Consider the following 15,589-nt stretch of genomic DNA (forward strand, 5'->3'; position numbering starts at 1 on the left):
CCTGTTCCCATCCGTCTCCTGGCCCAGGAAGACCCTCCCAGGCAGCAGGGGCCATGAGGATGCTGGTCACGCTGCACTGTGGGTGGCCTGAAGCTGGTGAAGGTGGCTTTTTTTTTTAGATTTTTTATTCATTTTTTAGAGAGAGGAAATAGAGAGAGGGGGGGAGAGAAGGGGGGAGGAGCAGAAAGCATCAACTCCCATATGTGCCTTGACCAGGCAAGCCCGGGGTTTTGAACCAGCGACCTCAGCGTTCCAGGTCAGCGCTTTTACCCACTGCACCGCCACAGGTCAGGCTGAAGGTGACTTTTGTCTCAGGGCAGCCACTGTGCCACCAGGAGAGAGGACCCCAACTGTGGCTTCACTGTGCCCAACAGCTTCCCCTCCAGTCCTCGCCCTGAGCAGAAGGACATGCCGGCCGGCCGGTGGTCTCTTGCCTAGTTCCTGAGGGGCAACCCGGACAGCGACAGTGGGTGGAGGCTGGGAGCTGGGAGCCGACTCCCACCCACTACTGGGGCTCACCCCCCCCCCGGGAGCACGGGGGGGGGCTACCCAGCGACCACTCCAATGGCCCAGCACCAGCTAGGTCCTCAACGAGCAGCTGCTGGGCCCAAGTTACCATCTGGTGCCCTCATCGAACTTTCCAAAGGAGATAGACCGTAACCCGGACAGCAGCTGGAGCAGGCTGTCTGCCCTCGGCCCTGGAGGTCCTGGTTGCCCAGGGTCTGAGGACGTGTGTCTTGAGAGCTGCCCAAAGGGCCCCCACAGGACCCTCCCACACACACACACAATCACAGCAGTTCCGGACTGGACCTGCCCGCCCCATGCCTTCACCATCCCTTCCCGGTCCCCTGGTTCTAGCGACCCGCAAGTGACCACACCAGAAGGAAGGTCACATTTTCAAAACAAATGGAAATCCCTGCATTCTCTGATGACGTGATAAAAACCCAGAGTCAACAGAACAACAGCTGCATGAACCTCAGAAAGCAAGGCTGTTTGGTGGAGGTGTACGACCCTGCAGAGCGGCCACTCGGGTCCAAAGGCAGCAGAAAGCACCTCAGAAACGTCTGAAGTCAGAGAATGCATTAGTCCTGGGGCTTACTTCCAGGGTCTGCTTCAGACAGCCGCCCGAATTAAAAAGCCGCATGTCAGAGGCCATGATGCCGCTAACAGTAAAAGCCGTGCTTGAGTTAGCAGTCTCTTTGCAATGGTAAAGTGACCAAGAGCCCTGTTGGACTGAGGGTTGTGACGAACACAAGTTGGGACAACGCAGTGTGAGAAATAAAACAGACAAGTGGGTGTCAAGACGTTAACTGAAATCAGCGAGGAGATGGGGTGGGGAGAGGGATGGAGGGAAGTGGTTTCTCCATATAAGAAAACCAACACAGGAATAGGAACACCCACGATTCATGACTCACGGCTGGATGAGTGAAGAGAGTGTCCACATTGAACAGATAAAGGACACCTCGGCTGGGTGGCTCAGTGGGTTAGAGTGTCGTCCAGACACGCCAAGGTTGCAGGTTTGATCCCGGTCAGGGCACAGACAAGAACCAACCAATGAGTGCATAAATAAGTGGAATAACAAATTCATGTTTCTTTCTCTCTTTCTCCCTCTCTCTTGAAGAAGCAATAATAATAATAATAATAATAATAATAATAATAAAATGATAAAGGAAAACACATCATGTTTTAACAGGAGGGAGGAAAGAAAAATCAGTGTGGAAAGATAAATTTCAGGACCCAGAACAGAGTGCCTGAAGATAGGACATAAAGGATGATACAATGTAACTTCCTTTGTTACAGGCTCCTTGCTCTATGGATGAAACAAGAAAGTCCAGCAATAAGCTGTTTTCAAGAGAGACTGTTAATACAGACTCACCCCAGAGGAACACTGGAAAGAGTTACTTGAAAGAGTTACCAGTAAACTTCAGGTTGTTTCGATGCTGGGATTTCAATGTTACAATGAAGCAAAGGATAACTTCAAGCAAAAACAGTTAAATGTGATTAAGGAGAGATTTCATGGTATTTCACGGTCCATAATGGCGGCGCAGTAACATGAAACCTAAACGCTATGAAAACAGAGCAGAATATAATATGTAAAAACCTGCCGGGAAAAAGAAACCGGAACGATGACAATAGGATCAGAATGGAGGAACCCAGCGCTCCATTGTCAAGTAGACAGACAGAAGTGCAGAATTCATGGTAGTTTCGGTGGGACTCTCACAGACTGAGCCGAACATATCTCATTGTCCGGTATTCATGCTGTGCTCACCGCGGGTCCTCCTATCCCGGGTCACAAAGAAGGTCTCGGTAAAAATACAGACGCGTGAATTCTTCACGCAATGTCCTCCGACTGATGGCATTAAGAGAAGAAGAAGTTAAGAACCACACAGAAAACGTGAGCTTAAACTGCACTTGCCTAAGGATAAAAGTGTCTCAAAAAGAGAGTCAAGGAGACAACCGTCTATTAGGAACATACAATAATAATAATAATAAAAGGCAAAAAACCCAGATGTATGAAAATCTACAGAAAGTGACAAATCACATCTCAGCTTTAAATGCCTTTATTATGTTAAACAAAGATTGAGAAAGAAGTTGCTGGAGTAAGTAAGCATTGAACTCATAGCTTAGGAAAGAAGCAACTCTATTTAAAAATGAAAAGAGAGGGGAAAGTGAACGATACAAGTTAAAGCCAGATTATTTTAAAGACTGCGACCTAAAACATAAAATGGAGCCTTGTCGCTAGAGTGGGCCACATTAATGAATAGGGGGTCCTCCTTGTTTCCCTTTGATGGACGAGGCCACCTTGAAACAAACAAAGGGAAGCGGGAGGAGGGACGTGGACAGCTGGAACCTGAATATATAGGATATTACACAGTTAAGGCAACACGATGCATGTGTGTTAGAAACCCCAAGGCTCTAGACCAGGCGCCCCAAACTTTTTACACAGAGGCCAGTTCACTGTCCCTCAGACCGTCGGAGGGCCGGACTATAAAAAAAACTATGAACAAATCCCTATGCACACTGCACATATCTTATTTTAAAGTAAAAAAACAAAACGGGAACAAATACAATGTTTAAAATAAAGAACAAGTAAATTTAAATAAAAAAACTGACCAGTATTTCAATGGGAACTATGCTCCTCTCACTGACCACCAATGAAAGAGGTGCCCCTTCCAGAAGTGCAGCTGGGGGCTGGATAAATGGCCTCAGGGGGCCGCATGCAGTCCGTGGGCTGTAGTTTGGGGACCCCTGCTCTAGACCAAATAAACAAAGCTGAAATATAACATTACACATGAAACAGAAAGTCAAAACTAACCAATTGAGGAGGGGGGGAAAAAAAAATCACCCAAGCTGCGTAGATCTGATGGTTTTAGTGATGAATCCATTCAAACTTCCAGGGAACAACCTGATTCTCAAGTCACGTACGTTATTTCCTACCCTGGACTCGAGGGTCCTCTCCTAGCATGTCTGGGCCATCAGGCGGGAGTGAATGCAGTCCCGAGACCTGATTAAGGACACTCGGATAAGAACAGTCAGAGACTAATGAAGCAAATACGATTAAACCCATTTACTGGGGAGGAAGTTGAGGCCCTTACTATCCAAAAGTTTAAGTAGTGATGGCGTTGGCAGGATTCTTGCCCATGTGGGTCCCACTCGGAGCCCCATGCTTGGTCCATGAGGCTTTTTCTACTAGTGGCTAAAAGGCAGCACCTGAAGGTGATGACTGATTGATCCAACCAGGCCAACTACCAACCCTCAGGGCACATGGGGGACGAAGGTGCTCCCATGGGAAGGACTTGTACGCCAATGGCTCTCCCAAGTGGACGATCTGTGATTGGCCATCTCAATTAGAATCTCAATATGACATGTATTATGACATATATGTGCCTGTGTGTGTGTGTATTTGTTTATTTATTTATGTATTTATTTTTTAGGTGAGAGGAGGGTAGATAGCAAGGCAGACTCCCACATGTGTCCTGACCTGGATCCACCCAGCAACCCCACCTGGGGCCAATGCTCAAGTACCAAGCTATTTTTAGTGCCTAAGGTTGTCACACTCCAACTGAGCTATCCCCAGCACCTGGGGCCACACTTGAACCAATGGAGCCACTGGCTGTGGGAAGGGAAGAGAGAAAGAAAAGGGGGGGGGAGAGAAGCAGACGATCGCTTCTCCTGTGTGCCCTGACTGGGAATCAAACCCGGGATGTCCATACACCAGGCTGACGCCCTATCCTCCGAGCCACCATCCAGAGCCTCAATATGATTTTTTAATGGCATTTGGCAAATGGTTCTTCAGTGTTGTTTTGTTTTTGTTCCTTGTTTTTGAAAAATAGCCAGGGAAGAGGATACCGAAGAGAACAAATACAACGTGAACGATGATGAAAACGAACACACGGAGAGAGAATGAGGTCTGCTAAACGGGAGAGAATGTTAAAAAGCCATGGTGGTAACTTAAATGTTCGGGTAGGTCGCAAAACATCAGTAAAAACGAACTGAAATAGCAACAGACTAATGCAGACAAGAACGCAGCACGCATTAAGCTAAGCGTCACGCACACACGATGATGGCGGTAGGAAATACTATTTAACAAATTACGTTAGGATACCCGAGGTGGGGAGGAAATGAGTTCTAATTCACGTCTTAATGTAACCACCCACTGAGACGAGGAGACAAACATTATTCCAAAACACAGGGCCACTAAATAGAAACAGAACACGTTCCTGTGGCCATCTGACTCTCAAAACTGCAACAATTGAGTTTGTGGAGCAGAGAGCCCCGTTCCTAAATCCCAAACCTGAGGAGCAAAGAGGCGTGCGTGCCGTCACCGGGTAACCAACGAGCTGAAACACGAAAAGCAGGCCTCCTCTGGATAGACGCTAATGACACCCGAAGAGAAGGCCATGCAGAACAAGATGACACACGGCTCCTCTCCGCAATGTTCGGGAGTCTATAAAGGAAGATGGGAAGCCCCTCCCAGTGACTCAGAAGATAAACAGCAAAGGTTCTGGGCAGATCATTGCCTCTTGAGACAAAAAAAAAACAACAAAACAACCAGATCGCCAGTTGTAGGAGAAAAGAGTTCCAGCTTCCTAACAGCCAAAGACAGGCAATGTGAGACGAATGGGGAACTCTCACTGAGACCCGGAAGAAAAAACAATCTTTGCAAACTCACAAACCTACAAAAGAGATACACAGGTTTCTGGTCATATATTAATAAGCAAGCACAGCTCTTGGGAAGTGCACTGGGGCAAAAACTTCAAGAACCCCAGAATGTTCCTGGCACGTGCTGCGATGGGCCCCCGTCTGCAAGAATTCTTAAAGAAATGAGTCAAAAAAAAAAAAAAAAAAAAGAGAAGTAAGCTATATGCACGGAAGTTCATTTGTAACAGCAAACACTGGGAAGTAAGTAGGATCGAGAGATCGGGACCTGGTCACTGGGGTTTCCTGACATTGAGTGGGCTGCCCCCACCTGGCCCTGGGGTGCAGGGAAACCCACCTGGCCTTACTACCCAAAAGGAGTGTATTTTGTAAGAAAGTGGATCCTCTGTTTGTTTTGAGACAGAGAGAGGAAGGGAGAGAAATGAGAAGCATCAACTTGTAGTTGCAACACTATCTAGTTTTCACTGATGGTTTCTCATACCTGCCTTGAGGGAGGGGGGCTCAAACTGAGCCAGTGACCCCTTGCTCAAGCCAGCGACCTTCGAGCTCAGGCCAGTGACCATGGAGTCATGCCTCTGATCCCACGCTGAAGCTGGCTACCCTATGCTCAAGCCAGTGACCTTTGTGTTCAAGCCAGTGACCATGAGGTCATGCCTCTGATCCCACGCTGAAGCTGGCTACCCTGTGCTCAAGCCAGTGAACTCGGGGTCTCGAACCTGGGACCTCAGCATCCCAGGTCAATGCTCTATCCACTGTACCACCGCCATCAGGCATCTAAGTTTTGACTAAAACGAGAAGCCAGGTGAAGAGTGTCCCACAGGGCACCCTCTGCCTAAGTGTCCAGGACTTAAGTCCCATAAGACCCTCAGAGAGAAAGGTGTCCACAGCCTCTGCATGGGGAAGGCCGTGCTGTGACCAAGCTCCCGGGAGGCACTCCCACAGTGGGTGAGTGTCCCTGACCCCGTGTGCTCGGCAGAGACCTGCCAGCGGATGGATGAGTCCTGGGAGACGTGGTGGCTGGGCTTTCTTGAGCAGAACGAGTCTGGGCTGAAGGTGAGCCTCGGAAGGGGACACCTCCTCTGGGCCCCAGCTGCCCTACGTGCCACACAAACCGTGACGTACCGGACGCCGCACAGCAGGGCACCCCTGCGCCGGCCCTGCCTCCTGCCCCTGCCATGGGACAGTCCCGGGAGGCCGCCTGCGATGAGGTGGCGCGTCTGGCCCGCCTTCCTCGACCGCGAAGTCCATCTGCCCAGCCTGGACAGCGATGCAGTTCCGTGCTGTCGGGGGCAGGGTGAAGCAGGGTCCAAGTGGTGGTGGTGGGGGGGGCGGAAGGCGCTGTGCCCAGAGCCCCCGCCACCAGCACGCGGTCCACCCACCTGCCTGCCCTTCTTTCTGCTCCCACCAGGATCGGCTTAGTGTCACCCCACTTCTGACCTTTCACATCCTGACACGGAGGCCTGACACATCCCCAAAATGAGGGTGTTGCAAAAGTGGGCAGACAATCACTGGATGGGAGAAGAGGCCCCAGCAGGCTTGAGGCGCAGTCCCACTGCGTCCGGGTGGCGGCGGTGCCCTCTGCCAGGGCCAGAAAGACAGAGCTCTGGGGTGCGCTGAGGCGGAGGCCCTCGCGTGTGGAAAAGTGGGGGCCTGCCACCTTATGCCTGGTTTCCACCCCCACCCCCAGCAGGTTCCTGGGTTGTTGGTCTCTGCAGAGCATTTCTCTGGGTGCTCCCTAAGAAAGAAATTGGGGGTCGCCCTCAGACCCTGACAGGGGGCAGGAACGCCCCTTCAAGCCCAACCTCGACTGAAGGGGCTGCCGCTGCCCTGAGGGCCTCCCACCTCCAGAAGGAAGACAGTTTCCCAGCTGGCGCTGCGGGGTCCTGCGGGGTCCCGCGGGTGCTGGCGGACCCTTCCCCAGGAGGACAGCGTCGGCAGGCTCCGCCCACAGGCCCGCCAGGGCGGGGCCGGTAGGGTCTCCGAGTGGGAGGAGGAATAGGGTCTCTGCCCAGCCAGCACACACTGCCCCAGGTGCCTCCCCGTCCACCAGGCCTCTGCCCACCACCTGGGCGGGGCTTCACTGGCCTTGCTCAGCAGCGCTGACCCTAAGAAACCCCTGGGGTGGCTCCTTGGAGCTCCGGGCCCACGGGTGTTTCCTTGTCCGCGGCAGACCACCAGCACAGAAGGACCTCCAGCCGCTCCACCCTCACACGCACCCAGGAGACTTGAGTGGAAGGTGAGAAGGAGTGTTGAGAGGCGAGCTCTGGGGAGACCAGGCGGGATACCTGCCCCACCTGCCCCCGCCAGTCCCCCGCTCCCGGGAGCTGTGTACCCCTTCCTGGAACTGCCCAGGGTCGGGAGGGACATTCTCAGCAGGCCAGCAGGGCTGTACAGGGCCGTGGGCTGCTGTCCTAACCCCTCCCCGAAGGCCCAAGAGGTCAAGCTCAGCGACCCGATTTCTGCACACCTGGGCCTGAGGGTGTGAGCGGGGGCTCCGGAGACAGTGAAGGACCCTCCAGCCAGGTGTGCACAGGGGCGGGGAGCAGGCGTCGGTGCCAGACCCTCCCAGCAAGAACGCGTCCCGAGCGCTCGCGGCCTCCTCACGGCTGGTTCCAGGGCAGATGTCCGCACGAGCCAACCCACGAGGGACTGTAGCCAGGTGTCCCTGTGGGGCGGGGTCCGCCTCGGGCGGGGCTCCGGTGTCACCTGCCGAGCATCCCTGAGTCCTCCGGAAGGTGGGCCGAGCACAGCAGGACCCCCGGGGGGAGGGCGACAGCCCACGGCCCCAGACAGACCGCCGCAGTTGAAGAAAGATGCCTCCCTCCTGGTTCCTGCCTGAATTCAAACAAAAACAGCTATTCCGATGGTGCTGCTGAGTTCTGAAGAATTTCCAAGCGCCCTGGCCGGTTGGCTCAGCGGTAGAGCGTCGGCCTAGCGTGCGGAGGACCCAGGTTCGATTCCCGGCCAGGGCACACAGGAGAAGCGCCCATTTGCTTCTCCACCCCTTCGCCGCCGTGCTTTCCTCTCTGTCTCTCTCTTCCCCTCCCGCAGCCAAGGCTCCATTGGAGCAAAGATGGCCCGGGCGCTGGGGATGGCTCTGTGGCCTCTACCTCAGGCGCTAGAGTGGCTCTGGTCGCAACATGGCGACGCCCAGGATGGGCAGAGCATCGCCCCCTGGTGGGCAGAGCGTCGCCCCTGGTGGGCGTGCCGGGTGGATCCCGGTCGGGCGCATGCGGGAGTCTGTCTGACTGTCTCTCCCCATTTCCAGCTTCAGAAAAATGAAAAAAAAAAAAAAAAAAAAAAAAAGAATTTCCAGACTCCACTCTTGACAGGAACACACAGAGAAGGCCCTTTGTTCCGGTAACAGAGGGGGAAATGGCAGCAGAGGGGGCGGGGTGGGGGGAGACCCCGCTCCGGGTCAGCACGCCCCGCCTAGGTCATCAGTCATCTGGGACGGAGCTTCAGGCTTGGTGCTCGTGACCGAGGTCACGGCTCTGTGGCCGGCACGTTACACACATGTTCTGGGACCTTCCATGAACATCTGGTGCAGAGACCTCCCTCCTTGTAACTGGCTGCACTTCATGGCCCAGCTCGGGGTCTGCGGGGCAGAAGGGGGTCCCCAGGGAGTAGGCTGTGGAGACCGGGCCCCCCAGAACCAGCACTCCACGCAGAGAGGAGGAAGGGCTGTCTGGGCGGGTGCGAAGGGAAAGGTGCATTCTGGGGGGCGTCGCTGATCTGTGATGGCTGGGCCACCTCTGACCTGTGTCCCTGCCCGAGGTGACACCCCAGAGCCAGCAGCCAGGCAGGAAGGGGAGGAGCAGAGGGGCCTCCGCTGGCCTAAGTTCGCCCAGCGTTTCTCGTCTCGGGGGGACAGTCCGACGTGCGGTCGTTTGCCAGCTGAGGTCCCCCTGTTTTTGAGATTCTTCTCTTCCCTTGTTCTGCTCCGACTCCCCGCCTGACACCCACAGGAAGGTCTCTGGAAATGGGAGTTCCTGAGGACACGTTTTCCCTGGTCCTTCACGGCTCCCCAAATTAGATCGTGTTCTCAGTTAATACACTCAACGACGTTAAGTTCCCATTAGCAAACCAGGGCTGCGGCGGAAGGAGCCAACCGCTGGCCCGCGATGGGCTCGGCCTGGCACACAGAGGTCCTGCCCTGCTGACCCCATCTGCCCTGCAGGGACCTGGTGTGGGGACGGGCCAGATACCCCAGGCGTCCGTCAACAGAAAGGGCTCAGGAGTAAAGCGGAACCCCAACGGGATGGGGGGAGACGGGGGGGGGGGGGGCCTTGGTCCAGGACTGCGGGCCAGGCCAGAGCCACTTGCAGCCCAGAACCGGGCCGGGGTGCGGTCACAGGCCCAGCAGTAAGGAAAACAAACCTCGAAATGCAAAAAGCAAAGCAGGGCCACAGTCTCACGGCCGGTCACTCGAGAGTGTCCACCGTCCTCTTGTTGGAACACGGCCTGAATGCTCTCACCCGCCCTGCGTTCATTCGAGAAATTTCTCTCTCTGAGCAGCGGTGCCTCTAGGAGAACTTTGGAAATAGCCCGAGCTCCTGTCCAACGTCTGCAGTGAGGCAGGGCCGCCCGGGCCCCCCCCTGTCCGGTCTGACGTAGGAGGCAGACCTGTGAGGCCAGGAACCAGGGCCACTGCCCCCGCGGCCCCCCGTGTCCCACGGGGAACCTCTCCCCTCCCCGTGCGTCCTGCGGAAGGCTGCGTGCTCACACTTGTCCGTGTCACTCAGTGGGAAGGTGAGTCTCCTCCAACGTGCAGCTGTCGTTACACCAGGGTCTTCTCTGGTTTCCGAAGAGAATCCAGAAGCCTCTCTCTGGCACATGCAGGGCTCCCTGCAGGCCCAGCCCAGGCCCCGGGACAGCAACGATCTCAGGCAGCAGGCACTGCATGGCCCTGGCTTTGGGGTTCCCTGTCCTCATCCTCGGCCTGGACTCCAGACCCCACACCCATCCAGCCCTGCTTGCTGGGTCCCTGTTTTCGCCTTCGGCAGCCTTCACTGCACTTGGCTCGGGGAGGGGTCTTTCCCGGCACCTGCACCCTCTGGCGGACACCTGCCTGGATCACAGGCCCCCAGCTCCAGCTGTCTGGCTCCCTGCCTGCCCGTCCCCACCTCAGGGCCTGTTCCCTGCTGGGCACCGCTCCATCACGGCGACACCCCCTGGCCTGTACACGGGCCCCTCCACCCCTCACTAGGCCTTCTCTCCGGGTCTCTCTCCTCTTCTCCTTCCTCCCGGCCTGTCCACCCCTAGACTCCCAGCCCCTGGAGAGTCAGCCCAGGACTCAAGCACCAGGCAGGCTTGGTGTCCCAATACAAGTGGACCTCATCAGCCCTGCTGGACCTTGGCAAGGCTGAGCTGGTCCCTGGAGGCCAGCATCCGCCTGCCGGAAAACACACCTATATAAAGACAGGCATCCCCACACTTCCTGAGAGTCAGGGGGAGCCATGTGGTGTCAAGATCTGAGCCTTTGGACTCAAAGGGACCTAACCACTGGTGACCCTGAGCCAGTGAAGCAAGGACGACCACAGTTCTGCCTCCTCCTGAGACAGCCGCGTCCTTAAAGGAGGTCACAAGTCAAGGGCACGCGCTCAGCACACAGCACGTGCTCAATAAACGCCAGCTGTACGAGTCAACGGTCTTGGAATGAGGTAAGAGATAACCAAACTCCGAGCAGGTGGCACGGGCCCACTGATGGTTCTGGAGGGGAAAGGAATACTGCAGAGGCAGGTCCCGTGAGGAAGGTCGGAAAGGGGCTGTGTGCCAAGGCGCTCGGGGAAGTTCAGCCCAGGACAAAGACGGCATCCGAAATCCCTGCGGGCCAGACGGGCTTCTTAACAAACAGGACGAGTGGGCCGCGGCTCTGGGGGAAGATCAACTCTGCTTTACCATCCACACCCACACCGGAAGAAACTCCGACGGAGCCGGGACTCGGATTCGGCTCTGATGCCGAAACCACACGAGCTCGAGAAGAAAACGTGGGTGGGTTCCTCTTGAACCGCAGGGGTAGAGAAAGGCCTTTCCAACTAGATGACTCACATCCAGAGGTGATAGAGATCGAATGTGACCAGTGGGAAAAAAAAACAAAACAGTTACGTGGCAGCAAAAACGAAGTTGATAAACAGCTGACCCACTGGGTGAAAAGAGGCTAACATGTGCCACCGAGGCCTAATGTCTTTCCTGACACACAAAGAACTCTTTTTAAAAGGGGCCGGAAAACTAGTAGAAACAGGAAAAGACAGGCACACGCAGTTCTCAACAAGCAGACAAGAACGGCCCGTCCACCCAGGAAACAGGCTCAGGTCCACTCATCATCATCAGAGATGCAGGTCAGCGCCCCACCGAGGTGCCCTTCTTCCTCAGACGGTGGAAACTCAGAGGTTGGGAAACACAGCCTTGGCGAGGTTGTGGGGACCTGGGATCCCCCTGCTGCTGGGGAAGCTGGTGTGGCCCTTCCGGGGACAACCTGCCAGGGTTGAAGTGACACGTGCCCTCGCTGTCGACCCCGCAACCCCGTCTCCGGGTCTCGATCCTGAAGGCACAGCTCCAAGCCCATGGACGTGTGAGCGCGCACACACACACACACACACACACACGGACATTCATTCATTCATTGAACACCATCCACAACTGGAAAGTCTTGGTAAAACCCAAGGGCCCCTCGTTAGCAAAGCAGCGATGCCGATGAGGGTCCGACTCACAGGATGTACGGGGAAGTGGGAAAAAGCGGGGAAAGGGCACCCAGGGTGTAAGAGACTTCATGAGGCCAAGCGAGCAATCAGAGAGGGAAATGGGTCCGCCCGCTCCCGTGCGCAGGAGACATTCAAGAAGGGGAGGGCAGAAACAGATGTGATTGTCTATCCCAGGGAGGAGGTGGGAACGGGGTGAAAAGAAGGGGCGACAGGAGCTGGGGGTTGGGGAGGAGGGGAGACAGGGCCCCTCTGACCCTGCCTCAACCCCAGGGGGAGGGTCAGTTTTGTGTGTCAACCAGCCCAGATGTGGGTCCTCGGTTATTCAATCAAACACTGAGCCGGGTGTCCTGGAGATGTGGTTTCACGCACATCTATAATAAACTGGCTTGAAGCAGAGACGGTGATCTTTGGTCATGTGGGTGGGGCCTCATTCAGCCAGTTGAAAGAAAGCCCCTGAGACCCACTTAGGAAGTTGTGCCTCGGCCCTGGCCAGTTGGCTCAGTGGTGGAGCGTCGGCCTGAGTGTTGGAAGTCTCAGGTTTGATTCCTGACCAGGGCACACAGGAGAAGCGCCCATCTGCTTCTCCACCCTTCCTCTCTCTCTTCCCCTCCTGCAGCCAAGGCTCCATTGGAGCAAAGTTGGCCTGGGCGCTGAGGATGGCTCCATGGCCTCTGCCTCAGGTGCTAGAATGGCTCCGGTTACAACAGAGCAGCGCCCCAGATGGGCAGAGCATTGCCCCCTGGTGGGCATGCCGGGTGGATCCTGGTCAGGTGCATGCGGGAGTCTGTCTCTCTGCCTCCCCGCTTCTCACTTCAGAAAAATACAAAAAAATAAAAAGAAAAATAAAAAAGAAAAGGAAGTTCTGCCTCAAGGCTGCTGATCTCCCTCACTGAGGAGGGCGTTTTCTACGCCCAGTGTAAAGGGAGCTCGCCCACGCGCTCATCCTGTGTGGTTTCCTTGGCTACAGCTCAATCCCTGGTAGAAAAGTGTGTGTGTGTGTGTGTGTGTGTGTGTGTGTAGGTATATCCCCATCTGTGCCGAGGTCTACAGGGTGGGGCAAAAGTAGGCTTACTGCGACGAGTACATGAAACACAGAGTTTATTTTTGTATTAGTATCTATTAATTATTGTATTTCTTTCCATACAAACAGCTGTAAAGCTTCCTTTGGCTCCTCTTGTATCTCAATTATCTGTATGTCTGTACCTATATCTGTATCCATATCGTTCTGTTGCCACGTCTAGTATCTATCTATCTATCTTGGCTTTTTTGTGTGTGTATTTTTCTGAAGTTGGAAACAGGGAGGCAGTCAGACAGACTCCCGCATGCGCCCGATGGGGATCCACCCGGCATGCCCACCAGGGGGTGATGCTCTGCCCATCTGGGGCGTTGCTCTGTTGCAACCAAAGCCATTCTAGAGCCTGAGGCGGAGGCCATGGAGCCATCCTCAGCGCCCGGGCCAACTTTGCTCCAATGGAGCTTTGGCTGCAGGAGGGGAAGAGAGAGACAGAGAGGAAGGAGAGGCGGGGGTGGAGAAGCAGATGGGTGCTTCTCCTGTGTGCCCTGGCCAGGAATCGAACCTGGGACTCCTGCACACCAGGCCGATGCTCTACCACTGAGCCATCCGGCCAGGGCCTATCTTGGCTTTTAAATACCTTCTTTATTAAGAGGATCCAAGGCTTCCTGGAGAAATGGCTGACTCCAAGCCTGGAACATCTCCTGGAAGGGCCACGCCTCCCAAGGTGGGGGCGTGTCAAAGGGGCACAGAGGCAGTGTGAAGGCGTTTTAAAAGCCAAAGCTGGGACAAGTTAAGGACCTTGTGATGACAGCGGACCCATCCAGAGAATTCAGGGTCATTTTCTCACCTCAAGGTCAAGCTGGTTGACAACCTTAGTTCTTTCTGTTTGCGATTTGCTTCCCCTTTGCCGCGTAAGGGAACATCTGTCAGGGAATGGAACCTGCGTCCTACAATGTAACACGTCGTGCAATGCAACACATGTCATGTAAGGTAACATGTCATGCAATGTAACGTGCAATGCAACATCGGTCATGCAATGTAACGCAGGTCACAGAATGTAACGTGTCATAGAGTGGAACATGTGCCCTGCAATGTCTAAAGATGCTGCTAGAATGAGGGCTTTTGCTCCTTGCTCCCTCGATTATCTTGATGTTCCTTTCCAGTGAAAGGAATTTCCCGGTACCCTCAGCCCAACCCCACGCTTCTATTTCCAGCTGTCCCAGCACGTGGCTCCGATGACCGACAACTCTCCCGGGCCTAAGCGATAATTATTCCTGTTTGCACACTAAGCACTGTCGGAAACGGGCGCGGTGGCTTGCGTTTCCAGCCACCTCACCCCTGCTCCGTTGGGAACTTCACGACTGTACCCCGTCTTCTGCTAGGCAACCCGTTTGCAATCCGGCTGCACAAATCCGCGACCGTTCACACGGAGGAGGACGCAGAGTGCCCGCCCCCCCCCCCCGCCCGGGGACCCCGTGGCACCCTTCCTGGTTGACAGAGGCCCACGATCTTTAACTCAGACACAAATCACTCCGCTGAGTCTCAAGGCCAATTTGCCTAAAGAACAGGCTGTTCCGATTTTTAACCTGCCCTTTGCCCTGGATTTCTTCCCTGTGATTAACTTTTCAGTGTAGAAAATGAGCCCCTGGTGAACAAGAACGAGGGGCCCACCGTCCCCGGGGATTCCGCTAGCCTCTCCCTTGGTGGACGAGAACGAGGGCCCCACCGTCCCCGGGGCTTCCGCTAGCCTCTCCCTTGGTGGACGAGAACGAGGACCCCACCGTCCCCGGGGCTTCCGCTAGCCTCTCCCTTGGTGGACGAGAACGAAGGCCCCACCGTCCCCGGGGCTTCCGCTAGCCTCTCCCCTGGTGGACAAGAACGAGGGCCCACCGTCCCCTGGGCTTCCGCTAGCCTCTCCCCTGGTGGACGAGAACGAGGGCCCCACCGTCCCCGGGGCTTCCGCTAGCCTCTCCCCTGGTGGACGAGAACGAGGGCCCACCGTCCCCGGGGCTTCCGCTAGCCTCTCCCCTGGTGGACGAGAACGAGGGCCCCACCGTCCCCGGGGCTTCCGCTAGCCTCTCCCCTGGTGGACAAGAACGAGGGGCCCACCATCCCCGGGGCTTCCGCTAGCCTCTCCCCAGGTGGACAAGAACGAGGGCCCCACCGTCCCCGGGGCTTCCGCTAGCCTCTCCCCTGGTGGACAAGAACGAGGACCCCACCATCCCCAGGGCTTCCGCTAGCCTCTCCCCACTGAGGTCTGTTCAGGCCCCAGGGCGTGGAGGTGCCTGGCTCAGGCGTGAGTGGAGGGGCCCCGACCCCTCTGAGGGTGAGGGCGGCAGTGGACGAATGCCAGGGGGTTGGAAGAGGGCTGTTCTGGCAGAAGGACTGAGTCACAGAGAGGGAGGGCTCGGTGCTAGCGGTCCTCCATGGTGCACCGTGGGCTCCCCGTCCGGTGACGGCTTCCCCACGACTCCAGGGAGGTGTTAGCCCTGAACAGGGGTGGGAAGGACAGCCTTGGCCTGACCCTGGGGACCCAGTGAACCAGCACAGAAGTCCCTGCAAACTGGGGCATCTGTCAGAGACTCTCCACGGCCCCCCAGACGTCTGCACTGGGATGAGCCACATGCATCTCAGGCTGGACATGGCCCTAATGGGACCTTCCATCTTTGCCACCTTGAGGACTCCCTGTATGAGACCCAAGGTCATTGTG

The 15,589-nt window shown here is 55.7% G+C and overlaps 1 protein-coding gene across 1 annotated transcript in view; it reads right to left on the reverse strand.

Moving 5' to 3' along the window:
• Positions 1-15,589, reverse strand: part of RAMP1 (receptor activity modifying protein 1) — a 44,180-nt gene that overhangs the window by 13,187 nt on the left and 15,404 nt on the right. The gene's annotated exons all lie outside the window — the stretch shown is intronic.

This window comes from Saccopteryx bilineata, chromosome 5 (genome assembly GCF_036850765.1).
Source record: "Saccopteryx bilineata isolate mSacBil1 chromosome 5, mSacBil1_pri_phased_curated, whole genome shotgun sequence".
Classification (NCBI taxonomy): domain Eukaryota; kingdom Metazoa; phylum Chordata; class Mammalia; order Chiroptera; family Emballonuridae; genus Saccopteryx; species Saccopteryx bilineata.